Source organism: Chiroxiphia lanceolata, chromosome 7 (assembly GCF_009829145.1).
Source record: "Chiroxiphia lanceolata isolate bChiLan1 chromosome 7, bChiLan1.pri, whole genome shotgun sequence".
NCBI classification, from domain to species: domain Eukaryota; kingdom Metazoa; phylum Chordata; class Aves; order Passeriformes; family Pipridae; genus Chiroxiphia; species Chiroxiphia lanceolata.
In genome coordinates this window covers 12,895,861-12,916,448 of record NC_045643.1, presented here as the reverse complement: position 1 = coordinate 12,916,448, position 20,588 = coordinate 12,895,861, and the positions used below count along the sequence as shown (strand labels likewise).

Below are 20,588 nucleotides of genomic sequence, written 5' to 3'. Positions count from 1 at the left end.
GTGGGAGAAAAGTCATGCAATGTAATCAGCAAAGAAATGGGAAGAAGTAGGAGAAGGATGGGGTGGAGAAGCAGTGAATCCAAAAGAAGTTTTGACATGTTTTTTAGGGGAAAAAGTCAGTAAAACCCCTGTGGTGCCATCTGCACATAGGACTGCTGTTGTGTGTGCCAGGAGAACAGATCAAGAGATTGATAGGAGCCCTGTTCTATTTAAAGGACATGGAAATGTGTGGGATCCAAGAAGTTAGAAATGGACAATGTAAGACTATCTATCTCCTTGGATTGATCTCTGGGGTACATTTCTGGGTATGGGTGCCTAGTTGAGTCATTGAAGTCTCAAGCTCTTCTCTTCTGTGTCCCCCTTCAAACTGTGGAGTTGTATGTTCATCTTCAGTTTTCAACCTTTTCCAATATTTATGACTCTGTTCAGCAGATGTATTTTTCATATATATACTTGTTTTGTCTTAATTACTTCTGTGGATCCCATGGACTTTCAAGGATCCAAGGACAGCCACTGGCTTCACCCACTGATTATCTTGTGACACACAGTATGCCAGGGATTAAAAAAGAGTAAATTCCAGAAATTGTCACTTCCTTAGCAACTGTATGGATAAGATGGTCATGAAGCTTTTTTCATCTGTAATGTATAGACTTTGTCCAGGTTATTAGGAATCTGATATTGTATCTACTGTATGCTTTCTTTATATTATCAGCAGAAGACTGAGTTCTTCGACTATCTACCAAGGAAAATCAAGAACTCTAGCTGAGTTCTCTAGCCCAAGACAGCTGCTGAGACAGTGCTTGTTCTAACCCTACACCTACTGTGTAGAATCACTCAAATTAGGCAGTCTGGTCAGTCCCACTGATCTAGCTATGTTATTCTTTAGTCCAGATGAAGGTCCTCTCGGAGGTTCTATGTTGATGCAAAAGTGACCAGAAAAGAACAGGTTATTTATTTTCTGAATAGGCTAATATGGCACTTTCCCATATTGTAACCTTTCAGGGATAGACACCATTTATTTCACCTTCCTGTACATCAAATACAACACCTACTGCAGAACTAGTTCTGAATTCTATTTGAACAGCAAAAATATTTTTTTTATGTGACTACAGTACCTCCAGTGAGGTCAACACAGTGAAGCCCACATGGCTACTGAAAGTCTTCACTTCACTTTTAGTAGGAAGTGAAACTACCCAACAAAGCACATGTGAACTGAAGGGAAAGAGAACCAGCTTGTGTAAGGGTACCTAGTAAGGTGGACTACAGAGCACAGAATGGGCCCTACTCACAACCCTGTACTATTGAAACTGAGACACAGAGCTTTACAATGAGAAATGGCTTCAAAGGAAAAGAAACTTTCTAACCACAGGGCTACTCTAAAAACACATAGCATCCTAGATCTAATCAATATTTTTTGCCTTTCACATTGTTCACACATAGTATTTTAGCAATGTAGTGCAAATTTCCCATTCTGCTTTTCCAAAGAAAAACCATGAAAAGCATTTGATTGTATGTTTAACAGGTATTCTAGTGAAAAACATCCTGCTTAAAGGTCACATTTTTTTGAGAGAGTCCTTAGATTTCTCTATGAAGTGCAGCAGGTTTTACTTAGAGGACTAAACACAAATGTTGACATGGTACCATAGTACCCAGTGAAATTACTGGCTGCACCTCTTTCTCAGCTTCAAAACACACAGATGCTTTTGAGAAACCCACCAGGAACATCAATATGATGCTGTGTCAGGAGGAGGTTACAGTGAGCAGGTGGCAAGTTCTGACCTCACAGAAATCCAGCATTTCAGAGGGCTCTTCACTAAAGAACAACAGCATTTTCCAAACCCAAGTGTAGAAACAGAAGCTGCTTAAAGAGAAATCATCCTCTTTGTTGAGCAGCCGTTTTTTCTAGATGAAAAGAAAGAGAATTGGTAAAACCACAATGTACCTCCAAGATGTAAATATTGTAAATAAGTATTATCTAATATGTTTAAGGAGAAAAGATAGGTGACTATAATTTAAATGGTAGTGTTAAACTGGCTGCACAGACTATTCTAAATTTAAGCTTGAAATTAGTCCAGCACACCAGCAGTGTGTCAGAAATTTCTAAGGTTTCTGTCACCATGGTAGCTAAGTGGCAATGGGCTTAATCCTGCACCCATTGAGTCCATTATCAGACTTCTCCTGGCCTTAGCAATGCTGGATGTGACCCTGTAAATCCTAACATGCTTGAGACCACAGCTTGATTTCTAAAACCTTTTTACCCACTTTCCCACGGCAACTTGGGTTGGGAATTTTGTGGAAACCATTCACTTGAAAGATGTCTGGGGGAGATTTCTTTCATTCGGCAACAAATCCCTGACTGATTAAAAGAACTATGTTGACAGCCTGACAGGAAGCCATGCCATCCACTCCTTGGGCAGTGGGCAACATGTGCCAATTTACAAGACAGGGAACACTAAGGGAGGGGAATCAGGAATCAGACAAAGTCCCTGGAAACTTCCAAGCTTTTTAAAAAAGAAAGGAATTGTTGCCTTGGTTAAATGCAATTCCCAGTCCCTCACAGCCAACTAGACAAATCAACTATTATACTAAAACATTTATATTGTCCTCAGTGGATGATAAAATGTAATGATTAGATAATATGCAGGAGTATACATAATAACTCCTCAACAAAATCACCAGCTCTATGGGATAAAGATGGCTCTAAAGACCCAGGTCCATAGACATAAACACTTGGGCTCTAATCACCTTCTGGTTTTATCCTCTTTTCCTGAAGAAATAAGGTCTGGGAGATCACACTGTCCATCTCTCAGCCTCTCCTTAATAACTCGTGAACCAGCTGCCTGTTTCGGCCAAACTGGCAATGTGAAAGAGGTCACAAAAGTAAGAAGTTCTGCAAGCTCCATAAGAAAAGGTGACTGTGTGGAGTACAGACCCCATGTTAGTGCCTTTAAGAGGGAAAGGGGTGTATGTTGAGGTCAGCAATTAGGACTTGTTTGAAAAGAGCAAGGGGAGGGCCTCTCCAAGAGAAGAGCAGAGGAAATTGTGGGTGGGTTTTGGTACACTTATGATGGAAATTGTGCAGAAGTGGGTTACAGACTGTGTGTGGGCAGGGACACAATTTCAGAGGAAACTAGACTTCGTTAATTCTGCTGCTGGGTTGTATTATTGTTTTCTATAAAAATGATGAGGATTATTAGAAATAGCTGGTAATTGCATTACCAACATGAAAAGGCCTGAACAAAACCACAAGGGGATGATGAAAAAAGAAACTCTAATACTGAGAAGCCATGTAATAATAATACACAAGAAGAGCTAAGATCAACGTACAACTTACACTGCATGTTGATTAAAGTAATGCATGTTCTGAAAGGCTGCAAAAATAGGAAAGAACTTGCAGGACATTTAGAGTAAGGGTGGCTCATTCAAAAATTGGTATGTGTTTTTGAACATATCTGAGTTCAGCCAAAGGTTGTTCTGAGAGTTCCTTGATCCTCTGGAAAGTTGGACAAACTGAAACACCTTATTACTGCACTGTGGCTTCCTGTGGAAGTGTTGACTCAGAGCTGACCATTGCGCGCTCTAGAAACACAGTTGAACAATCTTCTGTTTTGTAGGAATATGCTTAAGGCATCAGCATAAATGCTTAGAGATAAAGCAAGCGTCAGCCCTAAGAAACCACATCCTTCAGAGAGAAGAGATCTGAGATGAGGCCTGTGTAGAGAAATGAGGAAACTACAAGCTATGCAGGAGCTGCCCTTACGGAATTGACTGAAGAGTCAGATTCTGCTCCCATTTGTGGCTTGAAAAGTAAGAGCAAGCCTGTAGAAATGCCAGATTTTTTTCCCATTTAAAACCAATCTGGGAACAAAATCTGGTCTCTACGAATTTAGCTCCTGCTGAAAAGAGGGCTGTCTCGCTCTTCAATTGTTAAAATGCTGCTTTTTTAAAAGCAAGCAGGAGGCAAGGCAAGGAGAGATTTTTGCTCTAAAATTAGGAAGACCTGTTAAGCACATATCCCACATCTTCATCAGGTGACAGGATGATAAACTTGAACAATTTTTCTATTGAATAAGTGTCTCAAGGCTCAAGGGGACAGCTAATTCCCTTTTCTACAATGACTCAGGCAGGGATTTCCCTTAGCTTTGTTATTAGCCTAGTTGCTATTTTTCTTTCTACCATTTTGTTGCTTAGGAGACTGCTAGTCATGATAAGAACTCCACAAATAAACCAAAACAAAAAACAGAAAAAAAAACCAAAACCAAAACAAACCAACAAACAAAAAACCCCAAGGCCCAGTCTTGCCACTGTGATCCCAAGTTATGGAATGCTAAATGCTTTTGCCTCCTGGGATCTGCTTGCACAGAAGGAACATGCTTTGTTAGTATAAATAGTTGCCAAGGAAGTAATTTTCCAGGCACAGCCATAGTTTGCTCTCCGAAAGCCAGGTAGAATATATATATATTTCATATTTTTGGAGCAGTAACAGAAATTTCTCCAGCAGAACAATGTAACTGGGCAATGATTTCTGGGGCAGAGGGCTGGTTATAAGACAGAGTCACAGAGCAGAGTAGCAATTTCCCTGTCATTACATCAGGACTGTGCAGTCCTATAACAATTAAACCTACATCCCTGTATAAATATAAGAGCAAGTTCTCCTTTTCCTGGGGAGGCTGTCTGCACACATTCTAGTCCAGTATGATTATGGTGCCCCACAATAACTGCTGACTCTTCTGTCTCGTTTTCTTCAGGAGATCTCAATCTGCTTCCTAAATCTAGCCATCATAATTTCCTCTCTTCCCCTTAGATTTTTACCCTCCCCCCTCCCCCCTTGATTTTATAGAAGGTGAAAGTGCAGCCAAGAGATCTGATCAAACGTAAGAGGTGCTGAAAATTCCTGGACCCTGGTCCAGTTCTCTAATGGATGGCTATAACTCTAAAAAGAAACCAGCGTAAAATGCAGTACAACACTTTACACATGGTAGAAAATGAGTCCTGCGCTACAAACCCCATCTATTTTATTTTCTGGCTTTTCAAAAGGACCAAATACATAATTTCTTGAGCAGGGGTTGAAGCTCTTTAGATTTCATCCCTCTTGAAAAATCTGGTGCTTATTTTAGGATCCCAGCTACAGCTACAGGTTTAAGAAATTAACGTCAAGCTCCCATTCTTGACATGCTGAAAGTGTGGGTTTCTGGCACACGCATTTAAAAAGGGATGTGTTATAAATTGGCTTCCTAGGGCCTGAGGACTTTGGAAAAAGACATTAAAAGATATGCAGCATTAGAAAGAAGAACACCTTCAAAAACTGCTGCTGTACAGGATGACTCATAGGGTTATGCCACTGATTTTGCTAGTAACACCAGAGGAAAATTATGTCCTAGATCAAAAACACTCAGATGATGTGAACTTGTTCCTGGGGAAGACATATGGCACATTTTACCAGGCTTATTTCCTTTGCTGAATAAAGTAACTGAGAAAGTAGATAATATCAGCATATTCAATGCAAGCAATAGGCAGTGAGGGGATAAGTTCTTATGTCTTGATCTTGCTCTTATTTGTAGATGCTGATACATCTCCCTTGGATTTTAGGAAAGTGGGACTGACACCAATATAGCTGTCCTTAATTTCCTGCTTTCTCTTCGAATGCATTCTTCCTATCTGTAGCTCCCTGTTGCTGGTCTTTTTAGATTCCCTCTCCAGGAAGCTTGTCCATGTCTTCTTATCTGTTTGCCTAAGCCATTGAAGCATAATATGTAGCTCTTTGCCTTTATGTAACATTTGCTTACTACCCAGTGGTATCTTTGGAAGAGTTGGCACTTTCAATGATGTATCTAAAGCATGTACAAAATGATAAGACTGTTAATGCCCTTTCAAAATTACTGTCCTCCCACTGGCAGGGGCAAGGACATGGATGGGTTGTATGTGAACCAAGATATATGATCAAGAAAGAACAAAAAGACAGAAGCACTTGCCCACAAGGAGAAAGCAGGTGAGGTTACATTCAAAATATGTGTTCCATCATGGAGTGACAACGTACGGTTGAAGACCCCTAGGGAGTCTTCACGTGCATTATGGGGTCACGACCAGCCCACCCTTCCTTTATTGTTAGGTTGGGAGAATTTATGTATTAATTTCTATTTCTGTAGCTCTTAAGACCAAAACCAAGAGGTCAGGGCCATGCTGGACAAAGTATAGTGACATTTAAAACAAAGCCAGTGCTCTTCCCCATAGATAGCACACACCTTGCAACCTAGACAGCATGGAGCACAAGGAGAGTGACACATTACAAATGGGAGACAAATGGGGGACAAAGCAAGAGCCAAGACAGGAACACTAAAGAAGGCTTGCTGCTCAGTCACAGGCAGAAGCAAACATCCTGATAGATGTCTGCTGCAAGACAACTGGGTCATGCTGGCTGAGGGGGTGAAGTAGATTTCATTTTCATTGCCATCCTGCTTTGCTACAGACAGCAGGAATAGCACAATTCAGTTTATGTGAGTTCAGAAGCCCACAGATAACTGCCTGGAGCCCCCAGTAAAATCCCCTTGCCTCCATCAAGGGGAAAGCATTTTTCATCAAGTACGGGTGCTTTAATTCCCTCCCTCATTTTCACATGAGCAAAACCAGCCAAGTCAGGTTGGAAAGTCAGATCTTCTGGCTCCAACTCCTAGACTTTGAGCTCTCCTCTGTCTGACACCTCCCTCAGCTGGGAACTGCTTGGCTCAGCTGGGAACACTTTGCATTCATTTTCTCCACTGATTTCCTTTGTAAACCCGTTGTGCATCATCTCTTTAGATAATAAGTTCTTCAGTATCCTCACTGTAGTCTGTATGTACAGTGCCAAGCATGATATGGCACCAGATCCCTGCTTGGAGTGTCCATAATTTACTGAAATCCAAACAGAGCCATAGGAATGGCAGAACAAAGAGAAACAACCTCCAAGAGGTTATGGGGAGCATAAGAAGGAACAAATTTATCAGTGTCCCTTTAGCTTCTGCCATAAGGAAAGAGGCAACAGCATCTGTGGTGGCAGCTACCAGGAATGTCCTCAGTGAAAGAGGGGGAGATGGTAGTTGTGGTTAGTGGTAAACAACAGGGACCCATGTATCTCACAGAAACACTCCTGTCCTATTCACTTTAGCATCTCTTTTGACAGCTTCTAGCTTTTTTCCTTTTATTTTAGTCAAATAGAAGCAGCTGGAAGCAGGGCCACTTCTGGCTGCCCAATGCTTTGTTTTGGGAAGTTGGAAAATACAGTGTCACCTCCATCTTGTCTGAAAGGGATAAAAGACATCACAGACCTTTCATAGGCTACTTCTTTCTTGTGGATTGTTATTGCAGGGTTAAGCCCTGTTTTAAAAATGGAGGAAAACTTGTATGAAAAGTGCCTGGGGGCTTTTGAACTGCTTTATAAAAATAGCTGCCTGAAGAAGGAAAAGAAGAGAAAAAGTGAAAAACCAACTCAACATCAAATAGTTTCTAGTTTATCCGTCTATTGCAACCAGTGTGATATTAATAGAACACACAACAGCAGGGAGTGGGAAAATAAACATATTTTCACTCACATAAAGGGACTGCCTAAAAGACTCATATCTGCAAAAATAAATAAATGTCCCCCCATGATAATCTGAAACTATATTTTATCCACATAAACAATTCAGCTTCTTAACTGTAACCTAACATGTTAAATTCACTCAGTTTTATTTGAGGGCATGGACAGATTGAGTGATCAATCTCTATTACCCTGAGATTTTTTTTTTTATCCCATCCTTTCAGTGCCATTTTTCTCCTCACTAGACATTTTAGTTCATTTCCCTGAGCCTTCTTCAGCTTAATAGCTGCATTTCAGACTTACATTAAAAAAAAAAAAGGCTATCAAACTTCCAGAGGGAAGTGAGTAAGTAAGTGAGTGTTGTGCATGGGAGGGAGAAATACAGAAAAAAAAATGGATAAAGAGGGCAATTGTTAGCATTGCATGTGCTGCACCTAGTGGATAACAGTTATGTATTCTAGTTTAATAACGGAGATGTTTAGGGTCAAACAGGTGCTGGCTTCATATGCTGTAAAATCAAGAGGCAGGGTTCTTTGTCTCGTAGAATTGGCAAACAGGTATTCCCCTAGAGAAATGGAATGAGGACATAGCAATTAACTCTCCCGTTCCTGCAATTCGAGTGCTAATCACATCCTTAGCAACTGCGTGGTCACTATGGTACCGACAACATCTTTTGCTCAAATCCGTTCTGATTCATTCTCCTGGTAACTTTGGTGATGGTCAGAGCAGAGGTGATGTGCACTTGCTGACACTGTGCTGAATGGTTCCATCAGTCTCCATTCTGCAATACTAGACTCTATTGCAAATGAAAATCAGCTCCCAGGATAGAAAGGAAGCCAGGAAGTGTCCAGAGTATCTGTGCTGTTTGCTTTTCAGAAACACTGTGCAAATGACAAACACAATGCTTCACTACAGCCTCTCTGCTCTAATAGTCTTAAATGTGAGGCTAATGAACTTTAGCTTTCAACAACACTGAACTCATTATACTGTAAATACCCTTTGTGTAACACTTTCTTGTGACTCAGATGCCAAAAACAATAATGAAGCTATCAGAAAAGAAGGAAAGGAAAAGGCTACAGTCTTAAATACAAGGTAATCAGACTCATCTTTCCACAGCAAATATTTGTCCTGGGAGAAGCAGTGGCAAATTACAGAGGGTGTAATGGAAAAATGCTGGATGTTGAGACATTTGTGAATGCTAATGGAATAATAAAATAGCATACATGAATCAGACTAACAATTTGTCCTTGATGGAGTTGCTTAGAGTGGTTGCTGAATCTCTCCTGTAAGAAGTTCTGCCTCATGCACTGCAGACACAAACAACTGGAACCAGCTTTCATTCACTGACTGTGTGGGGTTCACATCACTAATCTGTAGCTGCTTTGAGTGCTCCAGGGACATAGAAGAGCTGGAACTCCTGTCCTCACTGTGTGAAGAGGACTACTGCCTTCCTTGCCTCACCAGCAGTATAAAGTGGTGAAGGAGAACTTAAGCAAGACTCCAGCCTTTTATTTTCAAATCTCAATGATTTGGTACACAGGAAGGCCAATCTTAGCATCAGTCAAGCAAAGAGAAGGAAACAAGAGTTTGCAGGAAGAAGATGGATGCCATGTAATCAAAGTATATGAAGTCTGTATCAGGACACTATGCAGTTCATAGGAATAGGAGAAAACATTCCCTGGTAGCATATTTTCAATATCTCCCAAGTTACAGGATTATGTCCTCTGATAAACCTGGTACTGATTGGGTTTGGAGGCAGAACTGGTGAATGCTGTGTGGACCTAGGGTGACAAACATCTATTTTCACATGTGGGAGATAATGTTAAAATAGAAGGTATGGATACTGGGAGGTGGTCAGCTGAAGTAGGAGTTTCAAGTGGTACTGACTAAGAATCAGATAAATGCATAACTTATGAAAGATTCACAGGGTGGACATCTTCAGTGTCAGCATTTATTATATACTTCTAATTGGAAGACCTCAGTTCTCCATTTTCCTAGTTGATTCCTGCAGCAAAGACATACTGAGTGCTGTATACCACTCACTGATTGCTGGGCGAACATTACTGGAGTGGCAATATTTGCTTTTTCCTAGAGCTATCATTGTTGGAGAGGGTATAAGTCATTTTGGATAATGCTCTACTAGTGCTGTATTAAACACACATGAAAATTATCTTGTATGCCTACTCTGTGCTTTTTTCACTTCATGTTTTACTTTGCAGTGAAAACAAATGCTAATCCAGAACTTGAGCAATAATCCGTGATAGTAATGCTGGAGATAAAACCATAATAGCAATTTTGGTCAGCTTTCCCAAAGCCTTCACCACAAACTTTAAGAAAAATGCTGCTCACTGTGCAAAAGTTTCAGCACCCAGAGTATGATAATTTGACAAGGTGGCTGAGCTGCACAGCTGTGCAGTAATACTTCAGATTATCCTATTGCTCCATTGGTCATTCAATATACAGGTATTTCACGTAACAGTCTTCAAAGGTAGACAGAAGATCCCTGCAATTTCTGGTAATAATAAGCCTGGGGAGTCTCCTGCTATGCTGGAAAGAAGACAGAAGAAAAGTGGATTGCAAAATCCAAATGCTATGGTCTTGGCTCCCTGACATAGGTCAAGAATATGTTGTTCAGAAGTTGAACACATATTTCAGATCTAGAGATCCACATCACAGAACCAGAAGTTTTGAAAGGAAATCTTTGTTACCCATTATTGTTTTGCTCACTTCAATGGTTTTCCTCCACCCTGCTCTATATAAACCTATATAGATCTCCTATATAAAAAAGTGTGCCTTTTAGTGGGTGTTTAAGGTAATGATTATTCTTAATGTTTAAGGTAATGATGAGTCAGTTGGGAAGGTGTCTAAATCCACTACATGTCCTTTTTTACGTGTGCAGAAATTTGGGTTCATGAACAGGAACTCCAGACATCCTAGGTAGACAAAAAATCTATGGTAAGGATCTGAGAAGAAACTTTTGTTCTGTGCTAGAACTTACATTTATGTGAAACATTACCAAGATTCTGCTGAATAGGAATTTGTCTTATCATTAAACTTACTATTTGGTAACTGCTGGTCAGTGTAAGTTATGTCTTTCTTCGTGCATAGTCTGAAGAGAGCAAGAGCCTCTCACAGCTCCAGTTGCAGAGGGTAACTTCAAATATAAAAGCTCCTGCTTTTAGCTCTCCATACATTCTTGGGACACTCCCCAAAGGATCAGCTATTTCATTAACACCACAAAGCTCCTTGCTTCCTCATTTTTCACTTTTGATGAAATTTCCTGTTTCAGCTCAAAGAGCTGAGCTAATAGTCCAGATTTAATCAACAAAAGTATTTACATTTCAAAATAATGAGACCCACTCCGCTGGTAACTTGTTAATTAGTTCTCAAGCATTCTCCTTTTATCCTCTAGTGCTGCAGCAGCTGCAGCCGACAATCGCTCCAATAATAAGGCAGGTAACTTGAGCAAATGTTATCTCAGTCTTATCTTGTTCCAGGATCAACTTACACCAAGCCGTTGATTGCAGGAAGACTACTCATGATTTACCTAAGGGTAAATGTCTTTACGTATCTCACTGTCTTACTCTTCCTAGCAAGTCTTTGCCTGCTATTTTTGCGTGCTGCATGTCTGCAAAGCAATTAGGTACTCGAATTTAAGCCTCTCTGCCCCTTTATTTTTTAACAATGTTATTCTTTCGTTCTGGAGCTCCTAAAACTTGAGGTCAGATTCACATTTACAGAAAAGTTATTTATACCACTTTATAGTTCAGTGTCATTTTTTTGTTTATTCTCACATGAAGGCCTTTCTACCCAGCTATACAAAGGTACCAGAATGTAAATAAGAATCTGTTCATTAATTATTGTTTTTTTCACTCAGATACTTGCAAGTAAGGATGGATGTAACGTATAAGGATCTGTTCCCAATTTCTGTGCCAGTACTGATAAAATCAGAAATACAAGTGCTGGGTTTCATAGTCTTCTCTAGCAGATCCCTTAACAACTGGAAAACTCCACTAATTAGCCCCAAGCTCAGGATATGCTCCAGCTGACCTGCCAGTAATCAGTTGCTCCAGAGCCTAGATCGATTTTGTCCTGTGATTATCAATTCTCCAGTCAGACAGAACGGACAGGATTTTAAAGACAAGAAGATGTTTTAAGAAACAAAGTCAGGATGTTCTACTCAGCACACAGTTTCCTCCTATATCCCAATTTTGCAAGGCACATAAGTGTGTGCTTAACTTCAAGTACATGATTAATGACCTATTTAGGAACAGGAAGTTTTTCCAGAACTAGAGGCTATCTCTTCTCTTCTGCAGTCCTACGGTTGTGTGCCTTATTTTCTTCTTTTTTCTTTTCCTTTTTTTTTTTTTTTTTTTAATTTCCCCTTTTCTTTTTTCCCGGTCATATATAATGCAACTGTGCAAAGTTCTTTTCTTTCCTAAACGTGGTGGGTGGGCGAGGACACAATTACTTAAATAATAAGATGTGGGAATAGGTTATAAAAATAGCAGCATATTCCCATCTTTTTAACAGGAATTTGTACTTCTGAACCATTTAAATTTCTCTGAAAGCCTGAGGGCTAAGTACACATAGGACTGATTTTTAGTCGATTGTTTATCTTCTATTAAGTAACTACATAACTATGCTTTTGAAAACCACAAATTAGCACCAAGAAGCTGCACAAATAGCAAGTAAAACAAAACAAAATGAAAGAAGAAATAAAACTGATATGCAAAACTTTATCCTTCCCACGTCTCCAGGACATGTTTTGAATACCTGTCTAATTCTAAGGGTTTGTGACCATGACAAAAGAATTTTCCTACATGTTGCAAATGTGGAAAAATGTTGCCAATCCTTTGAAAACATTTTAATAGAAAAGTCTCATCTTTTAATCATCATTATGAGCCTGCATGTGTTGCCTGTAAAGCCAATGCAATTATTCTGATTTTCACAGAAATGTGATCCAGCCCTAGGGCTGGTAGAAGTTGTGATTTTGGATCTGAGTTCCAGGGAACAAAATTCTAGAAATGTAATTCATTAACTGGAGGACTTCAAGTTGAGTGTATTTCACTTGCAGTACTTGAAAGGAATCTAATCACTTCCTTAAAGATAATCTCATGTTTTTATAAGGGTTGCTCATGAAGATTCATTTTATCACAAGGTTTCCAGCTTGTTATTCCATAGGAGGAATAAATCTTGAAGAGTATCACTTGATAGCCAAACTTGTGACAAGCAGTGAACTAATTGCCTGTATATGCAAAAACCACTCTGATGAAAACTCCCTGAGTAAATCGATGGTTTGGTAGAACAAAAAGAAGTAAGAACTTGGGAAGGGGGGTTAATTAATTAAATATTTTTTAAAGCTACTACTATTTCTTTTCTTCCCGACTCCTTTTCCTGCACTTTTAAAAAATGTTCCTCCTCCTAGGATACTCTATCAGTACCATAAGCATTCACAGATTAGCCCAGAGTGGAACCTGATCCACTTTCACTGTTAAGACAAAACTTCCACTGATACCAATGAGTTTGACTCTGAAACATGGATTTGCAGTTACTTGGTGGAGCTTGGCTTTGCCGTCCAGTTCGTATGATGCACACCACGCACCTACTTATTTAGGACCCAGAATGAGATGTTAGAGTTACAGAAAATCTGTTCTGAAATCTTTTAATTTAATTTTGGTATTCGTTGGATTCAGTAGAGAGCCAGTAAGACTAACCTAATTATGGAATATTAGCCATTGTGCATCAGGCTCTGGCCACATCATTTTTCAAATACAAATAATCTTTGTTGTGACTGTGAATATACAGGGGTTTTGGTTTGGGGTTTTTGGGTTTTTTTCAAGCTTTTGCATGATGTTTGGACATCCTTCCCTACAAAGAACTCTGTGCATATGCTTGACCTTAACCTCTGTGGAGTAGCCTCCTAGCCCTCCTAACTTCAACTCCTTGATTTCAGCATGTGCAAGATATGAGTTTAAGCAGCTCAAGGATGCTTTGAGACATTCTGGTCTATCATCTGCACAGTGGTGTGGGAGTCTTCTGCACATATCAACAGCAGCAAGAAAACAGCTGGATTGTTGTTATAATTGTTTTGTGGAAGATATGAAGGGGAATAGCAGAAAGAAGAATATCTTAGAAAATACTTCAGCATAAAGTAAGGATGTGAAGTGGGAAGCTAGAGAAGCAGTCATTAGACAACCTAGACTTTAAAATCTACTGTATGTTGTTTGTGACCACTATAAGCTACTCAGAAAAAAACTCCTTGCTCAGCCTAACACTGAATATCTTTACTCGCAGTTTTAGAGCTTGTTCACTTGCTTCTCTGTTTCAGCTTGTATTTTTTATTTTTTATTAGAAAATTCTTCCTCTATGAATTGAATATTAGCAAGCTACTCTTAGGCATGCTTCTTACCTGGAGGAGGTTTCTCAGAGTTACACTGTGGTCCCTTTTATTTACTCCTAACTTACAATTGCTTTTATCAGCCATTAATAGATAAATATTTTACTATCTGGTTTTCTTCACCTACTGAATTCTTGTCTATATAGAATGGTCTTGCAGCTGCAGAGTCCCCTTCCTCCCCTTCACTCTGTAACCTAACCCGTCCTTGCTCTAGAGATTATAGTACATGTTACAATATCCCATTGAATTCCCTCATTCTTCAGGAATATCTATTATGTCAAATTCTCCTTCCACAGTCATACACTCTGCTTTCACCTGTTATTATTTTTAAGCTTGTGGTATGCAGACCTGGATATTTTTTATTTTAATATTTTTATTTGTTATATTTATTTTAGTAGGCCATCTACCTATTTTTAAACAACTCCTCTGCCTAGCTCCCTACTTCAGAATAGACCACTGTGATTTCAGTTTAATTATCCTCAAGGTCATCCATTATCTTTGTTCCCATGTTTTATAACTGGATACACAGTTAACATGCTGATAGGAGAAAAAGCAGGTATGTGGAAATGCAGACACACTCTTTTACCCAAAGACTTCACTACTCACATCCTACCCAGTGCAGACAATCCACTGCCTGATCCTGCATGGTGTGATGAGGTCAGAGCTGTGTGGCTGCGAACTCTTTTCCATAATTAGATCAGGGCTGCATTTTCCCTTGAAAATGCTCCCTTTTTATCATCAAGACATTTCAAAGCCCAATTCTATTTTTTTTTCTTTTTTTTTTGTTTTCTTTTTTTAAAGCAGTGGGACAGCTGATTTTTTCTAGCAGTTTTTTTCCTGTCAGGAGAATGATAACAAAAAACAATTTCTACTTAGAATTTTTTTCAGCTATTCCATTACTGAACCTTCCATTGGTTCACTGGAAATTGTGAGAGGGGGTTTGATTCTTTTCTGTGGAAAGAACATGGAAAACCTTATTAGGCTTTTTGTAGCAAAAGAACAATTTTTCTTTTATTGAGGATTTTGCTTCTATTTTGTATAACATTTCTTTGAAAATACGTGTCCCAGTCTCCTTTTAAATTTCTTTATTCTGCTCTGCTACTGAAAAGGCTGCAGATGGAAGGGGAGAACAAGGAACTCCCCATGTCAATCAGCTCTATTCATTCAATGGCTGTATTTCTTAGTTTGATTAAAAACATATTGAGCAGCCCTAGTTCCTCAGTTCTGCACGCCTACACAATCCCGACTGCCTTGCCATCCCCCTGTCAGTAAATGCTTTATCCTGAGGCCTTACTCAGACTGAGATTCCACATTAAACATGAATCCAAGAGGATATCACATGTTTTTAGGTCTTGGAATCTCTTAAATTCCACACAGCTTGACGGGGTGCTGAGGGAGTTGGTGACGGTTAGATGAGGAGAAAAAAGTGCTTGAGGTGGACTGATAAGTACACTTTTATTTTTAAAGAGAAATGGAAAGGAAAAGTTTGTGTAAAGCTTTGAAAATATCTCCATTGTTACTGCCATCACTGGCATGAATGTACGTGTAACATCTGACCAGCATATTAGCCATAAACTCTGATTTTGTAGGAAATACAGTACACTGAGCTGCCATCATACAAAGGAGCAGTTCTTGGAGAAGACTGTTAATTTACTACATTTTTAATGCTGAGGTATGTATTGGTCCCCTTCAGAAAATGTTCTGTTCTCTATATACCTCCTGTTCTTATTAAAATCAGAACTATGTGGAAGAGCAGAACCATGGAGTCTGCTCCTTATGGGGCCAAAAGAATGGCTGCTAACAGAAGTGTTGTAACTAGATTGGTTGTCTTTTAGCACTTTTGTTGGTGTCTTTTTTAAAAAAATCTATTTTATTTTATGACAAAATTAAAAAAGTTTGGTATTAATCAAAAAATCTCCATACTCCATACAGAGAATTAAAGTTGCAGTTTAAACTGTACTCAAGTTGAAAACCTGCCTAGTACTTTTAATGGTCTTTAGCTCAGACACCAGACTAGGGTCAACTTCTCAGAAAAATAATTTCTTCCTGTATTCAGCCCTGAAGAGTGGTCCATAAAAATCTATCTGCTCAGACACGCTGGAACTTAACATCTTCCTCTCTTTGGAAGTGATCGCTCTTTCCAAAAACATCAGATTGAATAACTGCTACCTAAATACCCTAATTTCTCTTTGCCTTCCCCATATATTATACAGATCATGAACTTGAAGAACTGCGCCCTACAATTCTTCAAGAAAGGAAGAGACTGGATTATCCCCTTAAGCACTTCCAAGGATATATCATGTACAACCTATTCCATACATATCTTCCTTTTTTTCTTAAGTAGCTCATGGTGTAGTAGCACGTACTGTATTACAGAACCATGGTACTTTTTTGTCTTTTATGGCAATAGACTTTGAGGGATACAGCAAAAAAAAAAAAAAGTCTGCTTTCTATCAAACAAAAAATATTCTTAATATTGCTTTTCCTTACCCTCAAAATGTTTGATTTTTGCAGTCACCCTTGACAGAGAATTCTTAGCACTGCTTCCATTCCAGGTGAGAGAGCAGAGGTGCACTGGCATCACAAAATACATACCAGAATCACACTGCATACATCAGCATGGCCTCAACCAAGACTGAAATACATATGCACCTTAAATTTACATGTCTTTGTGTGAAAAGAAATAAGTCCTACTGAGACAGAGAGCTCATCCAGTTCATAAGCACATGCTTGGTCCTTTCCAGATTACACACAGCCACTGTGTGATGCATCACACAAATCCAACAAAGAACACAATGGAGAGGACAATGCCGTACTTTCAGCTACTATATTTGTAACTCACCTACATGGTGCTGCCACTGAAGCTATCAGTTTGGCAGGCTGGCAGCCAACTAAGGAGAAGCTGGTGTTCAACAGGATATAACTTGATTGAAGATGATATAAACCAAGAACTACATGGTGTTATAAACAGATTAGCAGACGGGTGAGACCAGGGAAATCAGTCTGGGGCCTCTGTGTCTTTGGAATCTGATAATTTCTTTAATGCAGGTACCCCTGTCTGGTAGTAGAATGCAGTCATCCTTGATTTAGGAAGTTGTTGGGAGGCTAAAGACTCCCAATATCAATAAGGATATTTAGGTATTGAGTTCTACTGTGAATTTGGGCCAAAGTGACAGGTTTACAGTGTCGCAGGAGTATCTGGCTTGGCAGACAAGGTTTATTAACACCACACTAGTATTACACTCAGAAGAGCTTTGTTCCTCTCCTCTCTCACATTGCTTAAGTGTAGGGGTGGGGGTAGGAAAACATTCTTAAGGATTGTGTTATGGTACCACCAGAAAGGTAAGGAGGGAACATAAGAACTTGCCTATCTTTAAATACATGTGTGTATACACATATATAAATATACATGCATGAGTGTGTGTCCACACATAAAGCAGTAATGATGGTGATGGGGATTACCTGTTCACTCTGACAGTTGCCAGCACACAAAATAGATATTAGTCTGATGCTTAATAGGTGTGTAATCACACCCACAGCTGGAGATGCTCAACACAGCTAAGAGCAGCTAGAATACCTTAAAGTGGTGTAGAAACTGCTTTAGTCCTCTGTTTCAAATAGTTCTTCTTGGTCAGCTGTGAGGCACATGGCATGTGAAGGAAGAATCATAAACATCCTTGATTTATCTAGTATTTTCACCAGCCATAATTTTTCACCAAACAAAGCAAAACAAAAAATATCATGAGCATAAAGTGATTTTGGCATCAGACTCTTCTTGTTTTCAGTCGCATCACACTGTAAGACAACTGGCACCATAATCAAACAAATAAAAACCATAGCACTGTTGGAGGGTCACATTCTTCTGCTGGAACTGTGGATTTTTCTGAAACTATTTACAAATTCTTTTAAGAAAAATCAACACATGGAGTAATGAAATTACTCTCTACCTTACTGAGAAAAATTAGCTGATGCACTTATAACAAAGGGTACTGTAACCAGTGGCTACAGTTACATGGATTTGGTTTTGATCAAGGAGAGATGTTGTTCCTGATTTGGTGTCAAAGTCAACTCAAGTCCCCTGCAGACTAGCTTGTAAATTCCTGGATTTAGCACAGAATCCAGTTATAACAAATGATAGTTCAAACCATCCTCCTTGAGCCTGGCTACTGTCCATAAAAGCTCTCTCCCCACTGCTTATTCCTAATGTTTGAACTTCTGTTAAGTGGACCATCTCTACTCCCCCCGTGGAAAGAGGAGACCAGCATTAGCCTTTCACAGCAGAATCGCCCAGGCAAAATGTCTACACAGATGTTAACACCTTGCTGTGTTTCTGCTAGAGCCATGAGCAAGTGAATTCCATGGGCATGCTACACTTGTGCTATTTATATTTACCTAAAATGTGTGCGGTGGTATAGGATCAATCTGGCATTTCTACTTACTGGTACAGTTCCTCACCATACAGCTTCTCATAACATCTTGCTCTATTTAAAATCAAACTTGACTTGAGATTTTCTTTGCATGTTTTGTCTTCAATGTCCTCTTCCTCCCTTTCTCTTCTGTAAATAAATCGAGAAGGCATTTAAATCTGAGTATGCATTTCTCTATTAAACTGAGACAAACATACACACAGTATCCTCAGTGATGTTGACTATGTTCAAGTAGCTTTCAAGCAAGTCCTTCCTGATGTTGAAATGGGGTGTTTCTGAAAAGTGAAGGATTAGTGGCCAAAATCCTTTTAACACCGTGACTTACTGACAGTGATTTCTGATTAATTAGAGGCACATTCTCCCCTTGATATGTATACAATGTAATTTCCACTAACATCAAAGAGAAAACTGCCCTCCTTAAGTTTGTCAGGCAGCAACTACCCAGGGGCTGGTCTTTTGGGCTGAACAAAATTACTCAGCCTGTGGATGTTTTTTTCACCTGTCCACTGTAGCTGGACGACTTCCTTCTGGAGCATGCACTTACCTCTCACTGCCAGTAACACCAAGTGCAGGCAGCAGCAGGAGAAGGAGGAGGCCTGCCCAGCCTGGCAGCCATCCTAGCTCCTACTGGCACAGCCGACATCTGGAAGCTTCTGCACCATGTTGGACATCTGTGGCACGAAGCCAAAGTGGCCCAGCTGTCAGGGGCCATGTTCAGAAAGTAGCACAGCTACCTTCTCACAGTACAGATATTTTTGGTCAACACCTGATCACAGTGACACAGCTCCTGTGAGCCCGTGGTGCTCCCCTCGCAGACAGCTGTGGTCATCGGGAGAGGCCAAGAGCAGCTGCTGGAGGGAACGGCACTGTGTGGGAGTGCTGGTGGTGCTCGTACAGACATGGAAACACACCTGGGGCCTCCTGAGGCTGTCTGGCTCAGCTCAATTTATGTCTCACACCAGTGAAACCTCTTACCCTTCCCCACACAATCTCCCAAAACATGTCTGTGCCTTTGGGCACCTGCCAACTGTGAGCCCTACACAGGCAGTGCTGCGGGGGGTGTCTGATGGGGTCAATTTAGCAATATAGACAACTGGACCATGGACCTTGGTTGAGTTTACTAATGAAAATATGATCTGTGGATGCCTAGGTGGCTGGTTTTAATCCGCACTGTGGCTTGGGGGAGCAGGCACCCAGCACCAGGAATGCTGAGAGAAAAGAAGACAAGGGATTAATAGCAGTGCCCACCATGAAGAACCATGGCAATTTATAATTCTTTGGTTACCAGCACTGTGAAAACAAAAACCTGGCTCTGCAGAAAGCCAGGACAGCTTTGCCATGGGGGGACCCCAAAACAGTGAGGTATGGGGTGGGGGAAGAAGGGTGACAGAATCACTGTACAGGGAGAGGGTAACATGACTTCCACGTACCAGGAAAAGGACCCATCCGATGGGAAGAAAACATGCCATCCTCAGCTTCCCTTTGACCTTAATTCTCCTGCTGCTGTTGGCATTATTTCCAAGCACTCAAGCACTGCTCAAGCACTGAATAGGGCTGGTGCTTGCAGTCGATGCCAAAAGGTGCCTGAAGGGACAGGCCGGCTCCTGCTGGGAGACATGAGGGGAGACAGGCGCCATTTTGAGGGGCTCCGTGCCTCTCCTCAGGGCCTCGGCTGTGTGGTGCCAGAGAGGCCCCTGCCGTGGTCCCTGCTCTTCACAGGGCAGGGAGCACATCCTGCTCCCTCTCATCCCAGCCCTGTCACCTTCCTGGGCCTGTGCTGTGCACTGGCACAGCGCTTAAGGCATGATTTAGAAAGCAGGTGTCTGTGTAGGGGAGCAGCAGGTGTCCCTTGGGTGTCGCATCACTGCCTCACCAGCATGTGGTCGAACTGCCTGATGCACTTTATCTCCCTCTAACTCATCCTACGCAATGAAGAAAATTTATCAATTAATGGATAATCATTATAGATTTGAATAGCCATAGAATCATTAAATACCAACAAATCAGTTAAATGTAAAGGGGTGATCATGTTCTTGGGATAAGAAGGGAAACTGTCATCTGGCAGCATAAAAATATGGAAAAGGGGGGAGATGAGGAGTGGGCTGAGAGAATTTGGGGAAATGCTTGCAAGCATCAGAAGACAAAAGTAGAATGGAAACAGCTAAGGTTTATTAATCATTACTTGGGATTTCAGAGTAGTTTGAGGTGA

At 40.4% G+C, this 20,588-nt stretch overlaps 1 long non-coding RNA gene across 1 annotated transcript in view; it reads right to left on the bottom strand.

Annotated features, from left to right (window-relative positions):
- The window catches only part of LOC116789461, a 38,654-nt gene extending 18,416 nt beyond the window's left edge, over positions 1 to 20,238 (bottom strand). The window contains exons 1-2 of the long non-coding RNA XR_004358037.1: positions 19,810 to 20,238; positions 18,392 to 18,508 (exon numbers count right to left, since the gene is read on the bottom strand). This is a non-coding gene — a long non-coding RNA (uncharacterized LOC116789461). The remainder of the gene's footprint in view (positions 1 to 18,391; positions 18,509 to 19,809) is intronic.
- Between the last annotated feature and the right edge of the window lie 350 nt (positions 20,239 to 20,588).